This window comes from Puma concolor, chromosome E2 (genome assembly GCF_028749965.1).
Source record: "Puma concolor isolate L17-30 chromosome E2, mPumCon1.1.hap2, whole genome shotgun sequence".
NCBI lineage: Eukaryota > Metazoa > Chordata > Mammalia > Carnivora > Felidae > Puma > Puma concolor.
The window spans coordinates 14,871,210-14,886,375 of NC_141681.1; the positions used below are offsets into that span (position 1 = coordinate 14,871,210).

The 15,166-nt window shown below is 41.5% G+C and overlaps 1 long non-coding RNA gene across 1 annotated transcript; it reads right to left on the reverse strand.

The window, feature by feature from the left end:
- Positions 1-1,027: 1,027 nt before the first annotated feature.
- LOC147573395 (uncharacterized) lies at positions 1,028-15,165 on the reverse strand. The gene is made up of 2 exons (XR_015244715.1): positions 15,133-15,165; positions 1,028-1,192 (listed from the first exon to the last, which is right to left on the reverse strand). It is a non-coding gene; the product is annotated as an uncharacterized LOC147573395 (long non-coding RNA).
- Between the last annotated feature and the right edge of the window lies 1 nt (position 15,166).

Consider the following 15,166-nt stretch of genomic DNA (forward strand, 5'->3'; position numbering starts at 1 on the left):
AATTCTAGGTGTTTTATATATATTAACTCATTTAATTCTTACAACAACCCTATGAGTTCAGTTCTGTTACTATGCTCACTTTCAACGGAGGAAAACTTTTTCATTTCATTGAAATGAAATTGAAGGAAACTTAGGTCCAGAAAGATTAAGTATCTTGCTCAAGTTCACAGATCTATCAGGTGGTGGATCTGGATTCAAACCCAGGTAGTCTGGCTCCCAGATTAATCTAAACCACTAATCAATGACCAGAAAGGACTACTTCAAGAATATGCCAGTCACCTTTATCTTTATCATGAGTGACTTTGAACTGGATGCCTAGTAAGTGGTACAATTAACTATGAAAACTTCTTTTAAAATTTTTTTTAATGTTTATTTTTATTTTTGACAGAGAGAGAGAGAGAGAGAGACAGAGCATGAATGGGGGAGGGGCAGAGAGAGAGGGAGACACAGGATCCAAAGCAGGCTCCAGGCTCTGAGCTGTCAGCACAGAGCTCGACGCGGGGCTCACAGATGGCAAGATCATGACCTGAGCTGAAGTTGGACGCTCAACCAACTGAGCCACCCAGGTGCCCCAACTATGAAAACTTCTTGAACACCACAACAAGACTACAGACTGAAAAGGAAAATTTTCGATGAAAATTCCAAAATATTGAAAACTTACTTTGGGGTGCTGGTTGGCTCAGTCAGTGGAGCGTGTGACTCTTGATCTCGGAGTTGTGAGTTCAAGCCCCATGCTGGGTAGAGATTACTTAAAAATAAAAATATTTTTTTAAAAACTTACTTTAAGTTATCAGATGTGTTAGTGCATATGTCATGTGCATTTTGGTAACATGATAGTTAAGAATGGAGACTCCCGAAAGCCTGGGGACCTCAGATGATACACAAGCTATCTCTCCAGCTTTTTCCAAGCATCTAGTACTTACAACTGCCTCCTCCATATTTGATACCTCAGATATAACTTAAACTTAATGTGTATCTATTATCCAGACCAATCAGCACTAATTGCTATAATGATCTCCAGTCTCAGTGGCTTAATACAATTAATGTTTATTTATCAATCACATAAAGTTCAAAGCAGGTGTTCATGGTTGGGATTTCTCATAGGAAGCTTTCTTTCAGGAGTGATTCCAGGATCCAGGCTCATTCCATCCTGTGGTTCTGACATTTTTCACCACATAGCCTCAATGATGCCCTGGTTTGGGGGAAATGGAGGTAGAGAAGACGGAGTGAATGTAGAAAAGGCAGAACCATTCTTTTTTTTTTTTTTTTTAATTTTTTTTTTCAACGTTTATTTATTTTTGGGACAGAGAGAGACAGAGCATGAACGGGGGAGGGGCAGAGAGAGAGGGAGACACAGAATCGGAAACAGGCTCCAGGCTCCGAGCCATCAGCCCAGAGCCTGACGCGGGGCTCGAACTCACGGACCGCGAGATCGTGACCTGGCTGAAGTCGGACGCCTAACCGACTGCGCCACCCAGGCGCCCCAAGGCAGAACCATTCTTAATGGTTTCAAACGAGAAGTGACACATATCATTTCCTTTTAAATTCTATTGGCAAGAGCGAATTGTATGGCCCCATATCTATTATACTGTCCCCTGAAACTTAGTTCTCCTTCAGGATTCACTTACTCAGTGGATAATATCCCCATTTAGGTTAGTTATCTATTATGCGAAACAAATTGCATCAGAAGTTAAAGGCTTAAAACAACAACAAAAAGTTATTTTCTCTCACAGTTTCTGCAGGTTAGGAATTCTACAGGTTAGGAATTCAGGAGGAGCTTAGTTTGGGGAGTATGCTCAGAGTCTCTCACAAAGTTTCAGTCAAGATGTATCTGGGACTACAGTCATCCACTTTGAAGGTGGTTCACTCACATGGCCGATGACAGAAAATTTCAATTTCTTGGGTGCTGGCTGAAGACGTGAGTCCTTTTCCAAGTAGACCTCTCCAGAGGGATGCTTGAGTGTCTCGACAATATGGCAGTTGGATTCTCCCAGAGTGAGTGAGTGGAGAGAACAGGGCAGAAGCCTGGTGTCTTTTTTGATCTAGCCTCAGAGGCCACCCTCTAGCATTTCTATGTTATCCTACCGGGTAGCTAGATTAGCCCTATTCAGTAGTTTTGTGCCTATTTCATTTTTCTTGCAGTACTAATGTGAATGGTATTATGTTTTTTAATTTCAAATTTCACTTGTTCATTGATGGTATATACATAAATGTGTATATATATATATATATACACATATATATACATATATATGTATATGTATATATATATACATATACATATATATATATATATATATATATATATATATATATGTAGGAAAGTGGTTGATTATTATATCATAACCTTGTATTCTGTGACCTTGCCATAATTGCTTATTTGTTCTAGGAGCTTTTTGGGTTGAGTTTTTCTGGATTTTCTACATAAATGATCATGTCATCTGTTAACAAAGACAGTTTTCCTTCTTTCTTCCAAATCTGTATACCTTTTATTTCCTTTCCTTGTCTTATTGCATTAGGTAGAATTCCAAGTATGATGTTTAAAAGCAGTGATGAGAGGAACATCCTTGCCTTGTTCCTACCCTTGTGAGAAAGCTTTTGAGTTCTCACCATTAAGTATGATATAAGCTGTACATTCTTTTATAGGTACTCTTCATCAAGTTGAGAAAGCTCCCCTCTTTTCCAGGTTTACTGAGAGGTTTTTGTTTGTTTGTTTTGTTTTAAATGGTTATTTATATTGAGAGAGAGAGAGAGAGTTAGAGAATGTGCATGAGCAGGAGAGTGGCAGAGAGAATCCCAAGCAGGTTCTGTGCTGGCAGGGCAGAGCCCAAAGCAGGCTAGATTTAATGAACTGTGAGATCATGACCTGAGCTGAAATCAGCAGTCAGAAATTTAATTAACTGAGACACCCAGGAGTCCCTACTGAGAGTTTCTATCATGAATAGATGCTCGAGTTTATCAAATGCTTTTTCTGTATCTATGGATATGATCATGTGCCTTCTCTTCATTAGTCAGTTGATGTGATAGATTAATTTATTTTCAAATGTTGAATCAGCCTTGTGTATCTTAGATAAATCCCATTTGGTCATTGTGTATAGTTCTTTTTATACATTATTATATTCTATTTGCTAATATTTTGTTGAGAATTTTTACATTTGTATTAATGAGAAACATTGGTGTGTAGTTTATCAGGTTTGGGTATTGGGGTAATGCTGGACTCACAGAATGAATTAGGAACTATACCTCTGGTTCTATCTTCTGAAAGAGATTAGAGAGAATTGATATACTTTTCTTCCTTAAATGTTTGGTAGAATTCACCAGTGAACCCATCTGGGCCTGGTACTTTCTGTTTTGGAAGGGTATATATTGTTGAGTTGATTTCTTTAGTGGCTAAAGGTCCATTCAGATTATCTATCTCTTGTTGTGTGAATTTTGGCAGGTTGTGTCTTTCAAGGAATTGGTCCATTTCACTTAGGTTATCAAATCTGTGAGCAGAGAGTTGTTCATAATATCCCTTTAACATCTTTCTAACATCCATGGAATCTGCAATGATATCCTCTCTTCAATTCCTGATAATAGTAATTTGGGTCATCTCTCTTACTTTCTTATCATGCCTAGAGTTAAATCATCTGATTTATCTTTTCAAAGAATCATCTTTCAGTTTTGTGATTTTCTCTATTGATTTCCTGTTTCATATTTCATTGATTTCTACTCTAAATTTTTAAAGGTTATTTATTTACTTTGAGAGAGAGAGAGAGAGAGAGAGAGAATGGGGCGGGGAGAGGCAGAGGGAGTGGGAGAGAGAGAGAATCCCACACTGGCAGCTTGGAGCCTGACACAGGGCTCGATCTCACCAACTGTGAGATCATGACCTGAACCAAAATCAAAAGTTGGACGCTTAACCAACTGAGCTACCCAGGTGCCCCTCGAATTTTTATTTCTTTTCTTCTGCTTGCTTTAGATTTGCTCTTCCATTTCTACTTTTCTAGAGTGGAAGCTTAGATCATTGATTTTTAGATCAGTCTATCTCAGTGAATGTTCCATGTAAGCATGAGAGGAATGTGCACTCTGCACACTGGATGAAGTAGTTTATAGATGTCCATTATATTCCTAATCTCTTTCTTTGTACAATCTGTGTGTGTGTGTGTGTGTGTGTGTGTGTGTGTACACAAACAATAGATATAATTTGTGTCAGGTCCCTTGAATATACAGATATAATTTCCATAGATATAATCTGATGGTATACTCTACGCACCAAGTTTTTTATCACACATTTTCATATTTTACTTTACCCTGCACATTCATGACTTTAATAATTCAAACTATTGACATACTGGAATATGGAACATATCAGAAAACTTTACCTCTGCCTGAGCACTACCACTTTCCAAAATGAGGAAAAAGGAAGCTAGAATCACCAAAGAGACTCCAACCCCTATGGAGAACATTAATTTCCCAAGATTCAATGACATCTCAGTCATACTAGGGAGAGCATATTAGTTTACTAGGGCCGTGATACAAAGTACCAAAAACTACATGGCTTAAACAACAGAAATATATTGTCTCAGACTTCCAGAGGCCAGAAGTCTGAGATCAAGGTGTCCACAGGGTTGGAGGGAGGCCTGGGAGGGAGAATCTCTTCCATGCCTCTCCCCAGCTAAGGGTGGTTAACTGACAATCTTTGGCACTCCTTGACCCATAGAGGCATCCTCTTGCTCTCTGCCTTCATCTTAACACATCACTCTCCCTTTTAATAAGAACATGCATCATACTGGATTAGAGGCCCACTCTACTTCAGCAACTAACTACATCTGCAATGACCTTATTTCCAAATAACATCACATTCTGTGATACTGGTGAGTTAGGGCTTTAATATATGAATTTAGAGGGAACATAATTCAACCCAGAACAAGGAACAAACAGGAGTGTGGGTATGACAAAATGGAAGGGCATCCAAGAATTTGGATTCCGGTCTTAACGTGTCAACAATTTGTTGGTGACCTTGAACAAACTGGGCAAACAAGGGAGATCCTATAAATGATACTATTTTCTGGTCTTGTTCTTGAAATAGTACTGGTGTGAGAAGACTGAAAACATAAAGTTTTATTTTATTTTTTAAATGTTTTATTTATTCATTTTGAGAGAGAGAGAGAGAGCAAACAGGGGAGGGGTAAGACAGAGGGAGAGAAAGAATTGCAAGCAGGCTCCACTCTGTCAGCACAGAGCCCGATGTGGGGCTTGAACTCACAAACTGAGATCATGACCTGTACCGAAATCAAGAGTAGGGTGCTTAACCGACTGAGCCCCCCACAGGCACCCCAAAACATAGAGGTTTAAATAAGATGTTGGATTTTAAGCAAGCCATCAACTCAAAAGAGAGACCTTTTGAGAGGAATGTGGTATGAAGAGGCCCGACACACAAGGGCAGGGTCCCTGGGACTGGTTTGCAACAAAAGCTGCCCTCACACACGCAAGGTGCCAGAGGACCACTGCCTTCGGGCCATGATCATTCCCAACTTTTCAGAGTTGCAACACCCAACATGTTACAGTTGTTTATTTGATTTTGTGACACTGCCCGTTATTCTCCACCTCCCCGCAGGTTCCCTCTCTGCCGGCCCCAGACAAAGGAACTGCCAAACATGGACTTACTTTTAAAAATTAATTAGGTCTTGGGGCGCCTGGGTGGCGCAGTCGGTTAAGCGTCCGACTTCAGCCAGGTCACGATCTCGCGGTCCGTGAGTTCGAGCCCCGCGTCGGGCTCTGGGCTGATGGCTCGGAGCCTGGAGCCTGTTTCCGATTCTGTGTCTCCCTCTCTCTCTGCCCCTCCCCCGTTCATGCTCTGTCTCTCTCTGTCCAAAAAAAAAAATAAATAAACGTTAAAAAAAAAAAAATTAAAAAAAAAATTAATTAGGTCTTGCACATTTTATCATACCCAAGATAACTCTATCCCCTTTGTCAAGAATATCAACAAAACAGATGGCCACTGGGCACAGAAATGGCTGGAGGAGATAATACTTAGGACTACCCAAAAGACCATTTTTAGGACATTATAAATTAGTATTTTTTTAACATTTTTATTTATTTTTGAGAGACAGAGTGTGAGTGGGGGAGGGGCAGAGAGAGTGGGAGACACAGAATCTGAAGCAGGCTCCAGGCTCTGAGCTGTCAGCACAGAGCCTGACACAGGGCTCGAACCCACAAACTGTGAGATCATAATCCATGCCAAAGTCAGACGCTTAACCAACTGAGCCACCCAGGCACCCCTTTAAATTAGTATTTTTTAATACTACCTTATACTTACACTATTTTGAAGCACTTTCACAATAGCCAGCATATAAATTTGGATGTCAAAGTTACTGGAAAAAATATATAAAACATTAACATATTTGGAATAAGGTAGCTATGGATTTATGGATGATTTTTTATGGGTGACTTCAATTTTGTCTCTACATTTTTCTTAATTTTCAAATATTTCGACTATAGTAAGTGCTGTTACTAATGCAAAATAATAGGGGCACCTGGGTGGCTCAGTTGGTTGAGCATCTGACTTCGGCTCAGGTTATGATCTCACGGCTTGTGGGTTTGGCTTGTGGGTTCATGCCCTATGTGGGGCTCTGTGCTGATAGCTCAGAGCCTGAAGCCTAGCTTCAGATTTTGTGTCTCCGTCTGTCTCTGCCCCTTCCCTGCTCATGCTCTGTCTCTCTCTCTCTCTCTCTTTCTCTCAAAAAATAAACATTAAAAAAAATTTTTTAATCTGAAATAATAATAATAATGACCTTAAAAGATGAAGTTTATTCCTCTAGTCAACACTTGTTTATTGAGCACTTACTACATGCCAGGCACTGTCACAGCAGTAAAAAAAACAGCTCCTGTGGAGCTTCCGTTTGGATAAGGAGTGATATTATTGGGCACAGATTGCTTGTTCCTGTGTGTAAAAGTTTACTTTGAGCAGATTTTTGGGGGTAGGTGATACAAGGGGAGAGATTGCAGCCCTTTGAGGGTAACATGTGCCCACAAAGAAGGAAATGATGCTGAATGGAGAAGTGTGAAGGCGGTGAGCAACACTCTTTGTCTGTGTCCAGATTTCACTGGCAGCTAGCTCTTGAAGTCAGAGCTCCACCCTCCCTGGTCCCAGGCTGCCTCTTGTACTCAACTGCCTCCCGGGGGACATTGTGAAACCTGAGTTGGGAATCACCCACACCTGGGTGGTGCTGGTCAAGGTGGCGCTAAGAACAGGACAGGGCATTCTGCTGATGTCAGTATGCAGAAAGCTAACAGGGCCCATACTTATTAGTTGATGCAGGTGCTGTTCCTTGGTAGGGCAGTGGATTTTCTCTGAGTCACCTTTGAAGGCAACATGCTGCACATTTGGTGAGATGAATAGGCTGAAGGAACTTGTTTTTGGTTATTGCACACATATTACTGATGTCCTAAGATGTAGAGAAATGCTAGTTTTTGCTAGTGACTCGTGGACTTTTTCACTGAGCACTACAATGGAAACTGATGCTCGAAGGGCACTCCAAAATGCATGAAGCCCTATAGGGGCCCAGAATAGAGACAAATAATTACACAGGACTTTGATTTGCCATCACCATGTTTCAAACATGGACTATCAGAGTGGCCCTTTGAGAAAACAAAGTGGAAAGACACATCAAGACAAAAATACCCATATTCCCTGACCCCAGAAATCCCACCCCTGAGAATTTATCCTGAAAAAATAATTTATTTCTGCATTAGCTGTGATACTGAAGCACTGAAAACATCCTAAGTGTCACTATTGGGGAACAGCTAAGCAAAGTGTGATAACATCATTCATATAATGAGTATACATCATAGTAATTAGCATAATCACAATTGTAAAGATACATATTCCATCATAAGAAAGTGTTTGTACTAGCTTGCTAGGGCTGCTACAACAAAGTGCCACAAACCAGGTGGTTTACACAACAGAAATGTATTGTCTCACAGTTCTGGAAGCCAGAAGTCCACGATCAAGGTGTTAGTAGGATTGGCTCCTTCTAAGGGCTGTGAGGGAAGAGTCTGCTCCAGGCCTCTCTCCTGGGCTTGTCAATGGCCATCCTCTCCCTGTCCCTTCACATTGTCTTCCCTCTATGCATGTCTATCTCTGTCTTCAAGTTTCCCCTTTTTATAAGGACACCAGTCATATTGGATTAGGAACCCACCCTAAAGACATCATTTAACTCGATTACCTCTATAAAGACAGTATCTCCAAATAAGGTCACAGTCTGAGGTACCAGAGGACTTCCATATATTCTTTTTTTTTTTTTTGTCTTTTACAGAAAGACATAACAGTGTTTTATGACATAAGTATTTTACAAGATAACGCTAAAAAAATAAAAACAGCAGCAAACTCTCATTTTGCACTTTCTACGCATCAGATAGTGTTATAAATACTTTTAAATGTGTTAACTCATTCAATCCTCACAGCACCCCTATGAGGCATTAGTATCCTCATGTTGCCAATAAGGAAATTGAGGCATATCAAATTTAAGTTATTTTCTCAAGGTCATATAGCTAGTAAGTGGTGGAATCAGGCTTTGAACCCAGGAAATCTAGGCTTCACAGACCAAACATTTAACCTCCTCATCATACTGCAAAATTTCATGTGTTATGTTTACAACAGTATGAAAATATGCAAAATAAATGTTTTTTGCCAAGTTTTTTTATTTTTTTATTTTGAGAGAGAGAAAGAGAGAGAGAGAGAGAGAGATGGCATGAGCAGGGAAGGGGAAGAGTTGCGTGGGGTTGGGGGGGGAGGACAGAGGATCTGAAGCGGACTCCAAGCTGACAGCAGTAAGCCCCATGCAGGGCTAAAACTCACAAACTGTGAGATCATGACCTGAGTCAAACTCGGATGCTTAACTTGACTGAGCCACCCAGACACCCTTGCAGACAAAGTCTTAATAGAATATGCAAAAATGAAAGCAGTTTATAATTAGGAGAGGTTACTTTTTATGTTACATTCCTGGTTTTTAATGTTTTTAAGTTATTTATTTATATGGGGAGAGGGAACACAAGCAGGGGAAGGGCAGAGAGGGAGAGAGAGAATCCCAAGAAGGCTCTGTGCTGACAGCTGACCGTCAGTGCAGGACTCGACCTCACAAACCGTGAGATCATAACCTGAGCCGAAATCAAGAGCGAACGCTCAACCTACTAAGCCACCCAGGTGCCCCGATGTTACATTACTTTTACAATTAATACATACACATGCACTCATAGACTTTTTCTAAAAATGATGCTTTGAAAACGTTTCCACAATCTGAGAAACTTTTTAATGATACCATACATCAAAAGATGAGTAATAATAAACATTTGGGATGGCTGGCCTCCACGGAGGGCCCCAGTTATCCTTGCCTTCTGATAGTCACGCCCTAATATGGTCCTTTCACGTGCAGTAAGGACGTGACTTGACTTGCATGACTAATGATTCCATGGAAGAGGTGACAGTACGTGACTTCTAAGGCAAAAAAAAAAAAAAAAAAAAAAAAGCAGGAGCGCCTGGGTGGCTCCAACGGTTAAGTGTCTGACTTCATCTCAGGTCACCATCTCACAGTCAATGAGTTCAGGACCTGTGTTGGGCTCTGTGCTGACAGTGCAGAGCCTGGAGCCTGCTTCAGATTCTGTGTCTCCCTCTCTCTCTGCCCCTCCCTCGCTGACACTCTAGGTCTCTTAAAAATGAATAAATATTTAAAAATTTAAAAATTAAAAAAAAAAAAGCATTCACTGCAGCTTCCATTTTGGTCTCTTTGATCTCTTGCTCTGGGAGAAGCCAGCCTTATGCCTTGATACCCAAGCAATCCTATGGACACCCCCTGTGAAGAGGAATCGAGGCCCCCTGAGAGTAGCTGCATTAATTTGTCCACCACGTGACTGGATGACCTTTGGAGCAGATCCTCTGGGCGCATTAAAACCTAGATGACTACAGTCCTAACCAAACTCTTGGCTACAGCCTCATGGGAGACTCACGAATGACCCAAAGCACTCCTGAAACTGACCCACAGTACAGTAAAGAGAAGAATGTCCCCCTCCGAGATGTCCACAGCCTACTCCCCGAGATTTCCACAGCCTACTCCCCGGAAACCGAATATGTCACCTCACATGGCCAAAGCAACTTATCAGATATGATTAAGAATCCTATAGCAGGGAAATTATCCTGGATTATCTGGGTGGGTCTAGTCCCTGGAGACTGAACTCTGACCTGCCAGGGATCTAAACCTTTTACAACCTTTCAAAATGATAGCTACTGTAAGAGGGGTAATTCTTCTTTTTTTTTTTTTTAATTTTTTAAATGTTTTTATTTATTTTTGAGACAGAGAGAGACAGAGCATGAGCAGGGGAGGGGCAGAGAGAGAGGGAGACACAGAATCCAAAGCAGGCTCCAGGTTCTTAGCTGTAGCCACAGAGCCCGACATGGGGCTCAAACTCACGGACTGTGATATCATGACCTGAGCTGAAGTCGGACGCTTAACCAACTGAGCCACCCAGGCACCCCTTTGTTTTTCTTTTTAAAATTTTTTTTAATGTTTTTTGTAAGAGGGGTAATTCTTTTTTTTGTTTGTTTTTAATTTTTTTCAACGTTTTTTATTTTATGGGACAGAGAGAGACAGAGCATGAACGGGGGAGGGGCAGAGAGAGAGGGAGACACAGAGTCGGAAACAGGCTCCAGGCTCCGAGCCATCAGCCCAGAGCCCGACGCGGGGCTCGAACTCACGGACCGCGAGATCGTGACCTGGCTGAAGTCGGACGCTTAACCGACTGCGCCACCCAGGCGCCCCTAGAGGGGTAATTCTTAATTATGCAAGTGAATGGCTTATACTGAGAGGAGTCTCCCCAGCTCTGAGGACTGAGCCTGCCCTTGATAATTTTTCTTTCCTCTACAGAAATGTGGACGAGGTACAGAAATTATTTTTTGTTTTATTTTGTAGAGTGTCAAAAATTATTCAACAGTTAGAAAAGAGGCAAGAGATAACTTCATGTCTTCAATGCTATATGGAGTGCTGTGGAGCAGGCCCACACCAAATTACTGATTCTCTAGGGGATAGTGTGCTTTTGTTTGACGTATCACTTGTCTTGATTCAGGGTCAGGTTCTGTAAAGCTGGATCCTCTTTCGGATTGGTCAATTGCAAGTGCTTTTTGGAAAGTAAAGATTGAAGTGACTTCCTGTCTAATAGAATAACTTCAAAGCTTATAGCTTATGGTCCTTTAGGTAAGATGACCAACTGTTCCCATTTGCTTTGGGACTGAGGGACTTCCCAAGACAAAGAACTTTTAGTGATAAAAGCAGGAGTGTCCTGGGCAAACTGGGGCTGTTGCTCATTCAACTCATCCAACCAGTAAGACACTAGCCAGTTTGGGAGCTGACTTGACCATCTTCTTTTGGTGTGTTGTCTTGCATTGTCTAGAAATACTTTGGTCTCTCCCATAGGCCTTTGAACCAATTTTCTCATACTGCCATTCTGTCATTAGTAATAAACAATCTAAATAAATATGTAAAGCTAAATAAATCATTGATACACACTTTATAATTGTGTAAGAGTCATTCTGTTTAACCATTTTAAATGAGCACTTTGATAAGAGAAGGGGTTTCTCTGGTGAGGAGAAGTGGAATGATACTCTGCCAGGACACCAGGCCCTGGGGATTCTACTGGAGCAGCTGTTTCTGTTTTTCATCCCTTCATTGATCCCCTCTCTTTTGAGTCTATAGATATGCTTAAGTCCCTTCTTTCCAGAAACGTAGCCTCCCCTTCCTCCCCGCAATGGTCCTGCCTCCTACCATTCTCACTCAAGAGTGTAGTCTGACTCCTTCCTGGCAAGAAGGAATCATCATCCTCTCATGACTCAGTTAAGGTCACCTTTACAGTCCAAATACAAGTGACAGTTTCCAATCTTGGACTTATATTCTCTGTAATAAAAATTTATAGCTACCAACACCTGACAATCATTGGGTACCCATGTTCTTTGAGTGTTTGTTTTCATTGAGCATTTGATATTCTATTCCCCATGCTCTTGGCTACCTGGCCACTTAGAGATTACTACTTCCTGTTGATGGAACTAAATACTTCCTTGATATCACTCAAGTCCACATCTTTGCCATCCCCAATGCCAACGCCTCAACTTGGGCCAGCTCTCCCTGCAAGCTCGACCCTGAGCTCAAGAGTTGGACGCTTAACAGACTGAGCCACTCAGGTGCCCCTGAGATGTTATTTCTGTCATTTTCCTGGTTAAAAGCCAGCCATCTCTGGTGGTTCTGCATGACCTGTAGTCATAAACCTAGCATGCATCCCAATAGACAAATACAGTTAACCCTTGAACAACATGAGTCTGAACTGCATGGGTCCACTTACATGTGGATGGTTTTCAATAAATATAGCACATCACTGTAAATGTATTTTCTCTTCCTAGTGATTTTAATAGCATTTTTTCCCTCTAGCCTACTTTATTGTAAAAATATAATATGTAACATGTATAACATACAAAACATGCATTAGTTGACTGTTATGTTACCGTTAAGTTTTGGGGGAGTCAAAAGTTACACGCAGATTTTTGACTGCACAGGGGCTTGGTGCCCCTAACCCTTGTGTCATTCAAGGGCCAAATGTATTTATTTATAAATTGCATATGTGTACCATTGTATTCACATATTAGAAAATCAGGTACAGAAAAAGAAATCCATGGGGTACCTGGATGGCTTCGTCGGTTAAGCGTCTGACTCTTGATTTCAGCTCAGGTCATGATCTCACAGTTGTGAGATCGAGCCCTGTGTGGGGCTCTGCGCTGACAGCGTGAAGCCTGCTTGGGATTCTCTCTCTCTCTCTCTCTCTCTCTCAAAATAAATAAATAAACTTAAAAATATATGTATCCCCTTAAAAAATAAATAAACGCAAAAAAGAAACAGAAATTCCCAACAAGATAGCATTTACAAATTAAAGCACTAATATTTTTTCCCTCCCCACAGTGGAGGTTGTGTGCCCTTGCTTGGAGTCCACAGACCTGCAGCAGGAAGTCCATGTCCATATGGCTGACTTTCTTTTTTCCTTTTTCTTTAAAAAAAAAAAAATTTTTTTTTAATGTTTTATTTATCTCTGAGTGTGAGAGTGTGAGCAGGGGAGAGACCGAGAGAGAGGGGAACAGAAGATCTGAAGTGGGCTCTGCACTGAGAGCAACAAGCCCAATGTGGGGCTCAACCCCACAAACTGTGAGACCATGACGCGAGCCAATGTCAGACGCTCAACCAACTGAGATACAGAGGCACCCCTGACTTTCAAGTCTAGTCATCATCTGGCCCCTACCCATCTCTGTCTCCTTTCCCTTCACATCCTCCCTTGCTCCCAGGGCTGGCTCAAGTAGAAGGATTTGAACTTGAAGCTCCCCAAACCTGCCTTTCCATTGGCTGCCCCCTTTGTTTAGAATGCTGTCCCCTGCTTTTGCTCCCCAACTCCCAAGCCCCTTTGTCTTATATATTCCTAAAAGCACTCTGTCCTCTGGGAAGCTGTTTTTTGGTTACTTCTGCCCCCTCCATACCCCGTGTACACCCATGTACATCTTTTTCTTTGCCCTGCCTCAAGACTGTCTTTAAAAAACAGTCTCGTTCATTTAGGAGTCAACAGTGCCTGATAAACAATAACGGTGATGGTAAGAACAGTGAATACTTTTATAGTATTAACTCTGCCAACCACTGCTTCAAGTGTTTTACACATATTTACTTGATTTAATCCTAGGAGATGGGTACAATTATCCCTATTCTGCAAACACGAACATCTGGGCAAAGAGAAGTTGAGAAACTTCCTAAGGTCATTTATGTAGTATGCAAAGTTCAGGAAAGATTGAACTAAACTGAACTGTGTGCTTTTTCTATCACACCTCTGATGAGAGAAATAGAGTCACCCAGGCCAGTTGGGCAAGGAAATGCTCAGGCTGAGGAAAGGGGAGTATGGCGAGGACACCCCAGCCTGAGCCTGCGCTGCCCCCTGCTGGCCAGCTCTGCCCTTGCTGCAGGCTAAACAAGGTCAGAAGTCCTCTCTGTCACCAGAGCTAGAGCCTGGAGTCTGGGGACCAGCACAGGATATTCCGAAAGAGAGAGGAAGCCAGGAGATACAGGGAATATGCAGGAATTTCCTCTTGATCCACACACCTGAAGGACTGTTTCCCTGATAGGGATGGCTGAATGAAACCACTCAGAGTTAAGAACACAAGTGGGAAAGTCAACCCTCTACCCCCAAGTGCCATAGAACATATCCCAAACCAACAGAAATGTTTATTTTTTAACAAAAAATTTAGGTGAGGATTTGGATTATTCTCACATTAGGCTCTCCCTTCGGGTGGAAAATTGAATGCTAATTTATATTAACAGATTGGTTCTCAAATGGGGTGCTTTGTGGAACTATTAAAAACTGCAGATGCCCAGGCTTCATTCCAAGCATGCTAAGTCATAACCAGCAGTGTAGGGGCACTTGGGGGGCTCCGTCGGCTAAGCGTCTGACTCCTGATTTTGGCTCAGGTCAGATCTCACTGTTTGTGAATCTGAGCCCCAAATTGGGCTCTGTGCTGACAGCGTGGAGCCTGCTTGGGATTCTCTCTCTCCCTCTCTCTCTCTTTGTCCCTCCCTTGCTCTCTCTCCCTCTCCCAATAAATAAATAAACATGAAAAAAAAAAAAAAAGAACCAGCAGTGTGTACTATTTTTCCTCAGAGCTAGCCTCCTGCTACATTTTCCCAAACTCGAAATCTCTAACACCATTTAGCATCCCACTTTTCCAGTTTAAGTAAAGGCAATGCCTTTCTATTTGTGCTTCAGCAGAAAACGGTGTTATTTTACAACTCTAAAATGTAGATAATCAATAGCAATGAAAAAAAGTAAAGTTTTACCTTTGGACATACAAATTCTATCTTGTCTGGTAGAGGTTCAACTGATTTTCCTTTTGCTCTTTGCAAACAATTGGTTTTGCCTCCTTTGTACACCTGTTTCATGATTCCTGATCTATACTGGGTGTGTTCTTCAGATTTTCTTTTGAACCTGTGGTAACATCTGCCTGATTTCCCCCCATGACTACTGAGTTAAATAAAAGGTTTAGCATGTGTCCGTTTTATATATGAATGAGAGTTGTGATCGTACCTTTTCAGGAAATTTCTCTAACACACCACTGGCT